The sequence below is a fragment of the Octopus bimaculoides genome, chromosome Z (genome assembly GCF_046866305.1).
Source record: "Octopus bimaculoides isolate indiv1 chromosome Z, ASM4686630v1, whole genome shotgun sequence".
Classification (NCBI taxonomy): domain Eukaryota; kingdom Metazoa; phylum Mollusca; class Cephalopoda; order Octopoda; family Octopodidae; genus Octopus; species Octopus bimaculoides.
In genome coordinates, this window is record NC_142944.1 from 51,048,705 (window position 1) to 51,064,067 (window position 15,363).

Below are 15,363 nucleotides of genomic sequence, written 5' to 3' on the forward strand. Positions count from 1 at the left end.
TTTAGTCTTTTAGTCTGAAACAAAGGCAAGTGCCCATTCCCCTGCAAAGCACTAGTTGTCAACCGGAGTTCATATGGCCCTGGGGGTGGAGTCCATATAAAATTTTGTTACTAAAATTTATGTTAGAAAATGACTATTTGTAAATCTCATAACGAGAGATATTCAGCAACAGTACTTTGGAGTAAAGATTGTTTGCCAACATAACATGGCAGTCCTGGTTTAGGACTAATGTTGCTGTAATTTATCCCCAGGAGACATCGTCTCCAGCTGGCTATACAACATGATCTGTGTCCTTATATTTTCGAAGAAGGGAATCTAGCCACCCCACTCAGCTCCCTTGTTCAAAAATATAAGGACACAGATCGTGTCATATAGCCAGCTGGAGACGATGTCTCCTAGGGTAAAATTACAGCAACATCAGTCCTAAACCAGGACTGCCATGTTATGTTGGCAAACAATCTTTACTATAAAATTTATGTGCAATAAATTGGTCATACTTCTACAATACACAGAAGATTATATTTACAATTCTTAATAACATTTAATTATAAAAATACCGTAAGTTGTTTTTGTTTTTTTTTTTATATGTATACATCAAATTGGGGGGTCCAGTAGAGTAAAATGAGAATCAAAGGAATCCATAGGCAAAAAAATGGTTGAGAAACACTTCTGTAAAGGAAGCGAGTAAAGTATCTTCAAACCGGGGACTTGGCTCAAATACTTGCAACGCAGTTGGACCCTGCTGACGGTCCCCAAAGTGTAATGGGGTAATGCTAAATCGAGAGACGGCTGAAAATTAAGAATTTCACCTCGCAATTACATGTTTCCGGACTTGATCCTTTGGCGAGAATCCTTCAGTGATTATCGTCTGCTAAAGCATTACATTACATTATGTTTTTTTATTTATTTATTTATTTATTTTTAGGAAGATAGCGACATTTTGTGTCGAAAGAGAAAGTAATAGAAATAAAATAGTTTTAAAGGGTCGAATAAATTTTATGGAATGATGAGAGAAAAAAAAAAAAGAAATGCAACATTTCAAGCAGGGAGACAGGGAGACAGAGAGAGGAGAAAGAGAGGAACAGACAGACGAACAAAGACAAGGAGAGAGACAGAGACAGAGACAGAGACAGAGACACAGAGAGAGAGAGAGAGAGAGAGAGAGAGAGAGAGAGAGACAGACAGACAGACAGACAGACAGACAGACAGACAGACAGACAGACAGACAGACAGACAGACAGACAGACAGAGGAGATAGCTAGGTAGAGAGAGAGGAGAGAATATTGTTATTCAAGTTAGAATTAATTTTTCTACGGTTTTTTTTCATTTTATTTGAAAGAAGTAAATTACGAATATTTATAACGTTTAAATAGAAAGAAACGGGAAAGAAGAGAGATATAAAAAAAAAATAAGGAAAACAAAGAAAAGCAAAAGGGGGATTAAAGAAGTAGAAGATGGTGAGGGGGGAGAAGGGGCAATGGGCCACATACCCCAAAGCAAACGGTGTGCTCAGTCGCACCCTGCGGTAATGACCGCGATGACATTGCCGCGGAGAATGGCCAGTGGCAAACGCTGCAGCAGCCACGTCACCTCGCGGTGCTCATTTCTCCGACGAGCCACCACTATCCCTATTTTGCGGAGGAAATCGGTAGTACGGGGTCCGAGAACACTTGATATCTCGTCGGCGACCGGCACAAACTGAAAGCGGCCAGTCAGGTCCCCTGTATTTATTGATTTTTCTCTCTTCCGCGTTACGAGTGGCGACACCAGGGTCTGCAGCCGATGCAGCAAAGTTGGAGCCGGATAATATGTCGTTGCATGCCACGTCCCAGACTGGGGATCTGCCTCCTTCATAGGGGAAGAGAATTATTCTGTCAGGGTGCTTACCGTCCGCGCGATCGAGACCTGCTGGCTCTAGTTGAGACGGGAAGCCAGTCGCGTCAAGGTCCCTTCTGATTAAGTCATTCAGAGCAGCGTGTCGAGGGAATCGGCCCGCGCTAAGGCTGCGGGATAATGGATACAGGCCGAATTCGTCTGCTACCGTTCTGCAGCGACATTTGTACGGCTTTCACACGAAGAGACCGATGCGTTGGGCCACTCCGATACGGATGCATTTATAAGGGTACTTGTAGATGAGGAGAGCACCGAACTGAGCCATGCGCCGCTATTTAGCTGCGAAGCGGAACGGAGATAGACAAGGTGGTGCTGGTCGAGTGATGTCTAGCCGCTCAAACGTGGACCAGCATCTGATGACGTTCCAGTTGCGTAAAACACAGGCACAGCATTTTGTAAACTCTTTATCAATGATCTATAGATGCCGCCTTTCTCTTGAATTTTTCTAACCATATTCGTGTCCAGAGGGCAGCTGATTTCCACCACACAACGATATCGAGCGGGTTGTGTTTTAACCTGGTGGTATGTATGTATGTATGTATCTTCCATTTCTAAAATTATTATAAATCTTCCCCTGAGGAAAAAGTCGGTTTCCAACAAAGATACAAAGTTCCATCTTTGGGATGTAGTTAACACAGACAAATTCACATTTGGAACTTGAGAAAAGTCTTGCATATTTTTACCATTCCACTCAGATTGCATTTGTAATGTACGAATTAACCGGTCGATTTCTCTTTCTGAAAATCCCAGTTTATCCAGATTCTCCTTTAAGCATTTACCTAATGCTCCAATTATTATTGATATGAATATGAATTCATAGTCTGGATATAGAAGCTGGAGGTTTCAAAGCAGTTGTCCATAGATATCTTCTTTTTCTTTGATTTTCAAAGAGATATTTAAATCTGCAGGGCAGCTGACCTCTATGATGGTACATACCTTTGCCCCTCTGTCCCAAACAACAATATTCGGCCTGTTATGTTTACAGTTGACAGAAGTTTTGATGGGAATATTCCACCAGTATTCATTGAATTGGTGTTTATGAACGTATTCGATAACAGAGGGATCTTTTAAGTTTATTTCAAGACAGTGACAGTCTTTTTTGCGGATGGCATTGTAAATTGTTTTAGCAACAACATCGTGCCGCATAGGAAGGTAGTACCGTGACGACATTTTAGGACAGCTGCTAATCACATGCGTGATGTGTTCCACAGAAACATGACATAGCCTACACATGTGGTTGCACCTTGGGATTATAAGAGCATCACTGTCTCTTTTTTTCACTTGGTACTTTGTGGCAATCTCCTGGTCCTGGATTGCAAATGCATAGCCTTCAAAGTGTGATGTAATGTATACATGCATGTATGTATGTATATCATTATTCAGTTTATTTCAAGATTTCTTGCCAATAGAGAAAAACCCGTTTTCTAACCTAGATCCAAGGCTCCTTCATTGGAATTTCAACATCAACAACAAGGTATTTTTGTATGTATGTATGTATGTATGTATGTATGTATGTATGTATGTATATGTGCAGATTTGTATGTATGTATTATCATGCATATAGTTACATATCTAGACATGTTCATGTATATTTAAATGATAAACTTCTGGAAAGTTTTACAGATTTTTACTTTTCCAGTGATGGATTGGATCTGTAGTCTTGGAATTAGCTTTCTCCTTTCTGGTTGTGAGAAGCTTATGTATACATGTATGTAAACATATGTGTGTCTATGTGTTAGCTGAGAATGTTTTTTTTTAAAACAGATTTTTAGTTTTGTCAGAAAATATACATGTGGCGCGCATGCGCGTGCGTGTGTGTAGGTGTAGGTGGTATTGTTAAATTGAGAGACGAGTAAAATTTAAGAATTTTGCCTCGTGATTTTTTTACCTCGGGTTTTCTTTCTTTTGATTACTGTGCGATTTCTATAGTGAGCGTCTTCAATTACTCTAGATTGTGCTTGACTCTGTGTGTGTGTGTGTGTGTGTGTGTGTGTGCGTACGTGTGTGTTTGTGTGTATGCGTGTGTCTGTGTGTGTCTGCGCGCGCGTGGGTGAGTGTCTATATCAGTGTGCATGTGTGTGTGCGCACGTAAAGTGTGTGGATCTTGCGTGTGTGTTGTCGAAAAAGACAAGAAGTAATAGGAAACATTAAAAAAACAATAGGTTTAAGCGAAGTTTTTTGTAGTTTCAGTTAATAAATAGTTTACAAAATGATAGCTTACAAAAGATTTACTTCTTTGCACTTTACTATCTAAATTTGATCAAATAATACCACCACCCCTTTCCCCACACTTCCCCGCCCCTCCAAAAAATGTCTATTTAAAGCGTTTCTTTGTTTCTTGCATTTTCTAATGATACCTTGGTGACTAAATGCAAGAAACACTATGAAGCAAAATTTTTAAGTACCGTTTAATCCATAAAATATAATTATTATGTCGTTCTTGCAGTTTACTAACGCTACTGTTACGAAGGAGAAATAATGTTGTTGATCAAGTGACTAATTTGAAGCATGCTGCATGTTTTTCTTTGTTTTGTTCGTCTTTGTAAAATTTTTATTACGATCACTATGGATATAATTTACACAGATGATACAAAAACAAATACAAACAGATGTACAAAATGTATGAGTTCTTTTAAAAAAAATTTTACGATGTTTTTATAAAATTTACAATTTAAATAACGATGACTTTGAATATTCAGACATACATATGCATGCATACCCACACACATCTATATAAATATATACATATATACACATATATACATACATACATACATACATACACACACACATACATACCCACACATACACCTACACACATGTATGTCTATAAAAAAGGGGGAGATTGGGTTTTTCAACCCGGCAGCCTATAAGGCCCAGCAGTTTGCCTTTTATTTTCTCAATGATTAGTTTGGGTGACTTACACCCACCTTTTTCACTACTTCCTTCCATCTCCGTTCATATACTTTCGCTGACAGGGTTCTCTTTTCCAGCCCTATCTTGCTCTTCAGATGATATCTGAAGTAGAACAGCAATCCAGGGCCGGATATGTAGGACCCTGTCACGATACCTTCCATTCTCGTCCTCCATATACACTCTTTCAATACTGCTACCGTACAGAGAAAACAAACCTCACCTTCCTTTGATAGTCCAGTTGGCGGTATCATCTTTATTATAGACTCAGCCGACAGCTGTACTCGTCCCAGATGCGACAACACGTGTTCTACGTAAATCATCAAGCCGGAGAGCTTCCGACAATGTACGAGAGCGTGCTGGACAGTTTCACTGTCCTGCTCGCATCTTGGACATGTCGGTGGCACTGCTAAACCGTGCCTGGATAACTTTTCGAGAACAGGTAGAGCATTCCTGTAACTCTGCCAGGTCAGAGATTTTTGGAAATTATCCAAGTACTCTGGCTTGAAGGTCTTACGAAACAGGTTGGCGAGTTGGTTCTCGTCGAACCCCAGAGCCCCTCTTAAGACGTCATCGTTTCCCTCCTCCACTAGCCCTCTGTAGAATACCGAGGTGGTATTCCCGCAGCCAGCCTTGCCCGTCTTGTGGATAGACCAGAGTGCCTGACGGCACTCCTTCTGCTATAAAGTCAGATTAGCCTTTTAATGAAACCGGGTTTAAATCGTTCCAGCGAGGCCGGTCGCGGCAAGAACTCCTCCGCCAACGGACTCCACACCTTATCACCCTCCAGGTGGCACCAGAGATGTCTCAGCCTCAACGCATGTCTGCGCATCATTAGCCAGGGCATCCCCAAACCACCCTTTAGCGGTTCCTGGCAGCATACGGAGCGCCTCACAAGTGGCTTTCCCCGCCTCCACAAAAAGCGGAAGAGGAGTCGTACCAGCTTGTTTAGCCAAAAATCGGGGCAAGGCACAACGGACAGGCGGTAGGTGATTACAGATGCTATAAACATCTGCACCACCTCCGCTCTACCCTTCAAGGCCAGAGACCGCCCGGACCACTTCCGGATTATGGCCTCCACCTTGTTTACTACCTCGCTCCAATTCTTCTCCGTCTGTGAGTCTGAACCGAACCAGACTCCAAGCAACTTAACAGGACCATCTGTCCAGTGTCCAACGACACTGGACGATAACGGCCTGTTCCTCCAGGTGCCGAGGCGCAGACCGATGGACTTGTCCTTGTTAACTTTTGCTCCTGCCACCGCTTCGTATCTTCGGAGAGCATCTTCTACTCGAGGTAGTTGTGCTTCCTCAGACACGATGAGAGTGACGTCGTCCGCATACGCAGAAGTAAACTTACCGCATCCGATCTCATTAGGGTTGCCACCTAACTTCTCCAGCCTCCGCAGCAATGGCTCCAGGGCCAAAACATACAGGACCGGAGACAAGGGGCACCCTTGACGAACAGACCGCTTGATCGAAAACGGCTCCGTTAGGTAACCGTTTATCTAGACGGTGGACTTAATGCCGCTGTACATAGCGGAGATCCACCCGCGAAAGCCCTGGCCTATCCCAGCCGCTTCGAGGACGGCCCCCAGGTACCGATGGTCGACCCTATCGAATGCTTTACTTTGGTCTAAGTGGACCACTGCCCCTCCTTTGCCGGCTAATTTCCCAACCCTGTCTAAGGTGTAGCGGAGAAGGTGAAGATTGTCCTGGATCGACCTGCCTGGGATTGCACAGGTTTGTGCCTTCCCGACAAGCTTCTCCACGACAGCCGTCAACCTTTTAGCTAACACCTTGGCCAAAATCTTTAACTCTACGTTAAGTAGAGTTATGGGCCTATAGTTACTAATGCTATCCCCCTTGCTTGGGTCCTTTTGTATCAACGTCACAACTCCCCGGCTTACAGAACTGGGAATTCTCCCATTCTGCTGCCAGTTTGCATAGACGCCTGCCAGAATCTCCCCAAACAAGTCCGGCATTGCTCGGTAAAACTCGTAGGGCAGACCATCCAGTCCCGGAGACTTTTCCCCAGCGCACTCGGCCAGCACCTCTCTTACCTCCGCGGGAGTGATCAGGCCTTCACAGCATTCAGCCTCACGCGCCGAGAGTCGAGGCCCACCAGCTAGGAAGTCCCTTAAGGGCTCCCCACGCTCAAGCGGACCGCTCTCCCCGAACACCCGAGAAAAATGCTGGTGAAGGGCCTTTTGCATCTCCTCCTGTTCATAGATCCTGCGTCCCTGCTCGTCAGTTAAAGACCCAATGCAGGACTTCTTGCCCTTCTGACTCTCCACATGGCGAGCCCATCTGGCTGCGTTGATACTTTCTCGTTTCCCAGCGCGTAACTTAGCTCTGACTCGGCATCCTTCATGTTTGGCATTGAGGTGACGATACAAGACCGTTCTCGCCGCCGTCACTCTGGATGCGGTGCCAGATTCCATTGCCTCATCTAGACTCCTGACTAAGTCACCCTCTATTCTAATCCTATCTAAACTTAGCTGATTGCTAAATCTAATGGACTCAAGTCGTATGGCTCTCTTGAGGGCGTGCCACCATCTATTATTAATGATGGTGCCACATAATGCCCTCTGCACTAACTCCTTAATCCGGGTACGGAAAGCTACACAAGTCAAAATAGACTTGTTCATTTTCCAATACCCGGGTCCCTGTCTATGACACTTATCTATATGCACCTCACACGTCACAAGTTTGTGATCCGAGTAAGGCACAATGCAAAAATGTGGACAGCTAAAACTATTCTTATCTCTTTCCTTAACAAATATTCTATCTATGTACGATCTGCGTGAGCCGTTGTTATTACTCCACGTCCACTGTGGAACGCTCGGCTCATCCAGTCGGTAACGGTCTACTAGATTAAAGCTCTCTAGTAGACCTTTGAGGCAAGAATTTCCTTTCCTATCAGCGGAGCCTACACTATCAACTCGCGCATCGAGAATAGTGTTGAAGTCCCCTAACAATACTATGGTTTTAGACGTCAATAAAAAGTACTCCAGGTTCCGAAAAAATCCCGACTGCCCTTGTCCGTTAGGAGCATAGGCAGCCACCAACCTGAAGGACTGCTTACTTTCATGTGTTACATCTAGGACGACCAGCCTACCTTCTGGGTCCAGAAAGACAGTACGTATCTGTAAATCCAAGTTTTTCTTGATGAGGACTGCCACGCCTGCACCTCCCCTCCGGCTCGGAGAAATAAATTTCTCGTAACCATTGAGGAGGGGCGAGAACGCTTCAGGTCCCTTCATCTTGGACTCGGTTATTACAGCCACATCTATTCTATGTGAAATGAGGTCGTGCAGAAAACAAGCCTGTTTCCATTTCGACCCCATTCCACGCACATTTAAACTACCCAACTTAATCATTGAAAAATAAAGGTAGAAACTGAGGACTTACGGTTGTGAGAGGGAGCATGGCACTTTTTGTCTGCCAACCTCCCCTCCTCCTTCCGTTTCTGCATTGCTCTTTCTCGGGGTTGCCACCGGGCTCTGGTTTGGGGTGGCTGCCGGGCTGACAATCAATCTGCCCTCTTTTACGTCGTTGGAGACGTCAATTATTAGTTTATTTCTTACGTGCTCCTGAAATAGTCTTTCTGCATAGTCTTCTTCTGAGATCTTTGCATATCTGTATTGAGCGTCCTCTGTGCCGCTCTTGAAATATCTTACCCTTCGGTGGGCTTTGATATACTTCACAACTTTTTCATTTTTTGTGTTTATCGCCACTATTTTTTCGTTTTTTTTAAAACCTTTCAATGCAGGTTGAGGGGTGGGGAGCTTGAACCTCTGTCCTATCAGCGTTGTGCCAGCGGGGTAAGGGTGGGAAGTTTGTTTTTTTTCCTCTGTCTGTGCAGAGATTTTTTTTTTTTTTTTGTTTGGTGAGGGGACTCTGGCGCGTGTTGTTTCTTCCTTTTGTTGCTCGCAGTTGAGAACTCCATCTTTTCCGTTTCGTTCTCCACTACGGCAACTATTTTTTCTCTCTCTTGTTTTTTTTTCTTGCTGTTTTTCCTCCTCCGTGTTTCCACTCTCCACTTCGATGGTGACTGCTTTGTCTTTTTCTTTTTCTTCCTCGGCCGCTTTCGGAGGAGGGGCGGGGCGTCACCCGTTTTAACGGTGTTTGGCTTTGTTTTTATACAGGCCGAGCGGACGTGACCCTTCTGCCCACACTTGAAACATCTGGGTCGACGTCCCTCCACCGACACGCGGATGGTATGCCCCTCCCCCACAAACACCCTATCGGGCAAATTCTCGAACGTGCTGTTCTCTGCTTGGACCAGAATTTCCAGGGTCTGACCTCTCCATCTAGTCGCTTCCTTCCTCTTCATACTTAGAATATTAATTTTTTCCTCGACGTCGAATATAACCGCTGCTGCCGCCCACATTACGTCGTATCTGAAAGGTATGTCCTCAATGGTCACCCGTGCTGTTCTTTTTCCCATGTAAGTGGGCAGCAACATGATTATATCATTTTTTAACGTCTCCGTCGAGACCTCCCTCGCCACTTCAGCCGAGTCGAAGTGCACCTCAACCGTTGCACTTCGTACTCCGCGATTGACGTGGCGGACCTTTGGCCATATTGGCGCCAGGCACCTCTCGACCAGTTCGTTACGAACCTCAGTAATCTTTTTTTCTTTTATATTGTATACCTTGTATACTACTATCTTTTCCTTTCGGGCATTGACAGTCTCGGGTGGTGGAATCAATTTGGTTTCACCATCCACCTTTTGTATGTACTTCCTGAACGCGTACAGACTCTCTTTTGCAATTTTCAATTCAATGGTGCTTCCACCTACAGCCTGAGAAAAACTTTGCTTTGGCATATTTTCTCCCTGAATGGGAGCGTTGCTTTCGGCTGTCGCCATTTTGTCAAAAAGACAAAAATAACAAACAAAAATTCTTGTCGCAAAGACAAATGAATGGTATTTTCCTGCCCCGTAGGGCGAAAACAACTGTTAAACAAACAGTTACAAAAATGTCTCACAATAACAGACGTAAAAGAACTCACACAGACGTAGCAGCAAAGATATTTGAATCAAGATATAATACTCCAAACAGGAAAATTCATGTTTTGTTCGTCTTTGTTGTGAGGTGGACAATTTGAACTGGTAAAGGAACGCGCAGTGTCAGTTGGTGAGGTAAAAAGAAAAAGAAAAATCGGAGTGGTGTGAAGTTGTTGATGTAAAGAATTCGGCGTGTGAAGTCCGTGACGAAAAGAACGCGGAGTGTGAAGATGGCAACGTAAACAAACAGGAAGAAGATAGCGTAAGTTGGCTACGAAGAAAGTGTGAAGATGGCAACGTAAACAGTCAGTGTCAAGTTGGATACGAAGACTGTCGGTGTCAAGTTGGATACGAAGCTGCGATGTGACCAGTCGAAGCGAATCCGAGCGACGTAGAAGCATATTACACAAGACATTCAATCAGGTACGACAACTTCTTCCACTCTAAGCAAATTGGCTTACTGGGCTAGCCTGCAGTTTCTTAGCTACTGGCTAGACTGTTGGAGCCGTGTTGGCGTCAGGAGGCCGCATTTCACAACGTTTTTGGTGTCAGAAGTGAGATTTTTATTGCTGCAGCGAGCCAATTATTCGTTATTGAATTGGAAGGAGTGCGCACAAGGAGGCAGGGCAGGGAAGGAACAAGTGTCTCTGGTTGCAATCGTGAAAATATTGCAAAACCAAAGTAATAAAGTGACTGAGTTTAACGAAGAGCAGAAAGCGCAGCACACATGTCTTCGGGGACAGCTAGACACATTCATAAGAAGAATGGAGAAAGGTCAACAGCAGTTCAAGAAAAAGCTTTGTGAAGAATTACAGCAGTACAGATGTGAGGTGAGTGATGATATTATATGGTGTTAGCAACATGTATATGAATATGCTTAATGAGAGAATGGAAGCCGTGGAACAGTTTTGTGCTGCTGATCCTCAGGCTGATTTGCAGAGAGTGTGCGAAAATGGTGGACGACATGTATTGAATGTTGAAAATGGCCAAATGTCCAGAGGTGCTCTTTCAGAAGCGGGTGTGCCTGCTGGTGGTCAAGGGGCAGTTTTGAGTCCTGGACGGAATCATGAGGCTCCAATATTTAGGCCCAGATCCAGCGAAGTGCAAGGCAACAGTAGAATTTCTATTAAGAAGAAGCCACAAGAATTTGACGGAAAAGTGTCATGGGAAGCCTACTGTGTCCTGTTTGAGATAAAGGTTGACCAGAATGGTTGGAACAGTAGGCAAAGAGCAGTTCAGCATGCTGCTAGTCTAAAGGGTGCTACAGTAAAAGTGTTGAGCCAGTTGTCAGTGGAGGACAGAAGCCGTTACTCTTCATTAGTTGAAATGTTACAAAGAAGATATGGCACTATGTACCAGAGTGAAGTGTACAGGGCACGAATTCGGAGTTGTGTAAGGGCTTGGGGGGAGTCACTACAATAGATTGCCCAGGACCTGGAAAGCGTGGCACATAAGACAACATCCAACCTCTTCACTCTTCTTCTGAAAGAGCAGTTTATCGACGCTCTGGGCACAACTGAATATCATGCAAGAGGCACTGTCTAGAGTTCTAGAATTTAAATCATATGTAAGGTCTAGCATAAAAAGTTTCCAGGTGGACTACAGTTCCGGATCCAAAGCAAGTATGGGGTAAGTACGTGAAGCAGGAAAACTTAATGAAAGTTGTTGGTATTGCGAAAAGTCAGGGTATAAAAGAGAGGGATATTTGGAGAAGAAAGAACAAGAGATGGTTGGAAGAAGTTGCTGGCACTGTTGGAAAGCAGGACACAGGAAGTAAGATTGTTACAGCTTGAAAAGAGAACAAAAGCTGGATGATAGTAGAAAGTTCACATCTGGGAGAGATTGCTGGACATGCGGTGAAAGGAACATTTGAGTTTTGACTGTCCTGTAAGAAAGAAGAGTAAAAAGGTAACAGAAGTTAAAGGAGAGTCGGAAAACTAGAAGGGGCTGGTGTTAAGGAGCAACAGCCAGTCGAATATTCCAAAGAAGCTCCATGAAGCTTTGGGTGCAAGGAAGATCAGTCCCTGTTAAGGTGGTAAAGCGGACCACAGCTGGCGGTGAGGTAAGAACATTACGGACGACAATGATCCCAGCAAGATCGGAATTACTGCTCCAGTGTAGTATGGATGGATCATTTGATGGCTGCCTTGGGATGGTGGAGCCGACAGAGAGAGTGCAAGATGAAGGCTGGAGTGATGGTAGGACGAACCCTGGTGGAGACAGGTGCTGATGAAGTGCTGGTTGTGGCAGCCAATTGTGGGACTGTGCCAGGCAGTGGACCAAGAGCAGTGTCGCCCGCGTACCTGCAGAAGAAGTGAAGTCAGAGGAAGTGGAGGTCTATCAGTGTATTTACATGGCCTGTTCGCACGGATTTTTGTCAGTGCTTGGATGACGCTCAGGTGTTGCGGTTGAGGCGGATGCAAGTGAGGTATGCAGAGGACCTAAACCTTGGTTGCACAGATCTGGTGGAAGACAAGAAAAATGTTCAGCAAATTGTGGAAAATGCAATTCTAGATAAAGATTTGGCCAAACACGTTTCTACACAAAAAAAGAACAGATCATCTGTTTACAGAAAGTCGTTGATGACTTGATGGAAGATGTTGGCAAAGCGACCAGAAAAGATGTAGATGATGTGAAATCTCTTCTCAATGTCAGGATTGTAAAACTAAATAAAAAGGTCCACTTCTTTGAAATGGAACGTTCTGAGAGAGAAATTGATATGAGAAGGTGTCCTGGAGATAAAAGAAATGTTGAGTCAGAATTACAAAACGTCCATCAAAACTTTGTAGAGAAGACTAAGTCTCTCAAAGAAGTCAAAGAAAAGCTTACACCGTGTTTAAAAGAAGCTTTAAAATCTAAAGATGACACTGAGAGGAAGCTTGACAAATTTGAACATCAGCAAGAACGTGATAGGGAAAACTTGGACCAGAAAATAGATCTTTTAATGAAAGAAAATGAAAAAACTAAAGGAGTAAGCGTCTTCGCCGAACAGTAACAACAGCCGACTGGCAAAAAATAAAATTTCAGTTGATCCAGGAAATTAACGAACTAAAGGTGAATATGTTATAAGCAAACAATGAACAGGAAGAGATACAGCGTAACCTGCGTAAAAGCATTGCTGTTATGAAAAAGGAAATGTCTTTCAACTCACAAGATTTTTAATTGAAACTGCAGAGTTTTGAAGATGGAAATCATTACACTATGGTAGAATTAAAGAAGCTTCTCAATTCAAAGAAAATAATTAGCAGAAGATGGAAAGAAGAATGCAGTACAATCGCAAAGAAATACGGTGAGAAAATAGTTCAAATTCAATCTGAGCTGAAGTTACAAAACTCGCAATTCTGAACTGTATGTATGTATGTATGTATGTATGTATGTATGTATGTATGTAGGTAGGTAGGTAGGTAGGTAGGTATGCGTGTGTGTATGTATGGATATATGTATGTATGTATGTATGTTTGTATGTAAGCATGTATGTATGTATGTATGTATGTATGTATGTAGGTAGGTAGGTAGGTAGGTATGCGTGTGTGTATGTATGGATATATGTATGTATGTATGTTTGTATGTAAGCATGTATGTATGTATGTATGTGAAAATTGCGAAAATAACTCTAACAGTTCAAATACTAAGAAATAAGCCTACTCAATTTCATTTTTACCAAATAAATTAGGAAAATGAATGGGTTATTTCCCTTGGTTAAATATATATATACCGATCCCTTCAAGGGCGAATGGGTTATTTCCTTTGGTTTTTAAACTAAAATATATTAGATATACATAAGGATCCCTTTTAGGGGCCATATTATTTTTCAACAATCTGAGTATGCCATGAGGTTTCCAGAAATGAGTTCTACTCACGTGTCGAGTTTCATCAAAATCGATAAAACGATGTAGGAGGAGTTAGTTAACAACTCCACAAACACACTCACAAACAGAATTTCCCACATATGTAGTAGATATTTAGATATACATACATGTGTGTGTGTGTGTGTGTGTGTGTGTGTGTGTGTGTGTGTGTGTGTGTGTGTGAGTGTGTGTGTGAATATATATATATATATATATATATGTATATATATATATATATATATATATATATATATATATATATATATATATATATATATATATAGAACTTCCAACTAATCCTTGTATGATTTTATTTACTTAATTTAGTTGCTTTTAAGTATGGGATTTGGCTGCAAAAATTAGACTTCCATTTTATCATGTGGTGTTTCTCCCTAATAGCATTTTAATGCTTTTATCTTATTCTCTTCTTTTGTTTCTCTCTTTTGTCTTTTCAAAATTATTACAAGAGCTTCAACACACTCTTTTTGTTCTTTTTTTTTTATTATTTTTCTGCTCCATTGCCTCGAATCAAGCAAGTTAATGGAATTTGAATTAAAGTAATCTGGCCACTGACAGTATTTTCCTTCATAGAGAAAGGCTCTCCTGGTATCGTTTGTGAATTGTACAATTTCTATAAGAGAGAGAGTGGGAGTGTGTGTAACAGACACAGACAGACAGACAGATAGACAGACAGGGAAAGAGGAAGAGAGAGAAGCAGTGACCTGTTACAAGTTAATCGACCATGGTCACTTCTAAATATATTAGCATTATAATTGTTATTGTATTTGATAGCACAAAAGATGCACAGCATATTAGACACACTCTAATTTCAGCATCCATATATTCAGGGGAAAGATTTATAGTGCATTAAAGTATGTAGTGTAAATCCAACTTCGAAGATAGGACCCAGGATGATTCTGCGAGACTTCTTTTGGGAGGAAAATACTTCTTATATGACATCAGATATGCTAAATTGTTTTATGATAAAAAAGAAAAAATTCCTAAATAGGTTTTAAATCTTGTATCCTGATGAAAGTGCATAGGTGCAGGAGTGGCTGTGTGGTAAGTAGCTTGCTTACCAACCACATGGTTCCAGGTTCATTCCCACTGCGTGGCACCTTGGGCAAGTGTCTTCTACTATAACCTCGGGCCGACCAAAGCCTTGTGAGTGGATTTGGTAGACGGAAACTGAAACAAGCCCGTCATATATATGTATACATATATATATGTATGTGTGTGTATATGTTTGTGTGTCTGTGTTTGTCCCCCCAACATCGCTTGACAACCGATGCTGGTGTGTTTACGTCCCCATAACTTAGCGGTTCAGCAAAAGAGAACGATAGAATAAGTACTAGGCTTACAAAGAATAAGTCCTGGGGTTGATTTGCTCAACTAAAGGTGGTGCCCCAGCATGGCCACAGTCAAATGACTGAAACAAATAAAAGAGTAAAGAGCAAAGAGTAAAGAGTATGTCCTATCAATACTGGACAATCTCTGATCTTCCTTGAACTGAGACATCCCATCATAGAATTAGTTGTGATCACAAAAATTTATTGATAGAACGAATGCTCCATCCACAGTTATATGAAGATTCTACTTAAGATTTCTTGCAATTCCTCTTACCAGTTTATATATATAGCTGACGAACCTGGTAATTCCTGGGAAAGCGAGGCTTATGCCTTGGTTACATTCTCAT

General features: G+C 42.5%; 1 long non-coding RNA gene and 1 pseudogene across 1 annotated transcript in view; both read left to right on the forward strand.

Annotated features, from left to right (window-relative positions):
* The window catches only part of LOC128249587 (uncharacterized), a 71,765-nt gene that overhangs the window by 24,211 nt on the left and 32,191 nt on the right, over positions 1-15,363 (forward strand). The window lies entirely within an intron of this gene.
* LOC106872331 (sodium channel and clathrin linker 1-like) lies at positions 10,173-13,164 on the forward strand (annotated as a pseudogene).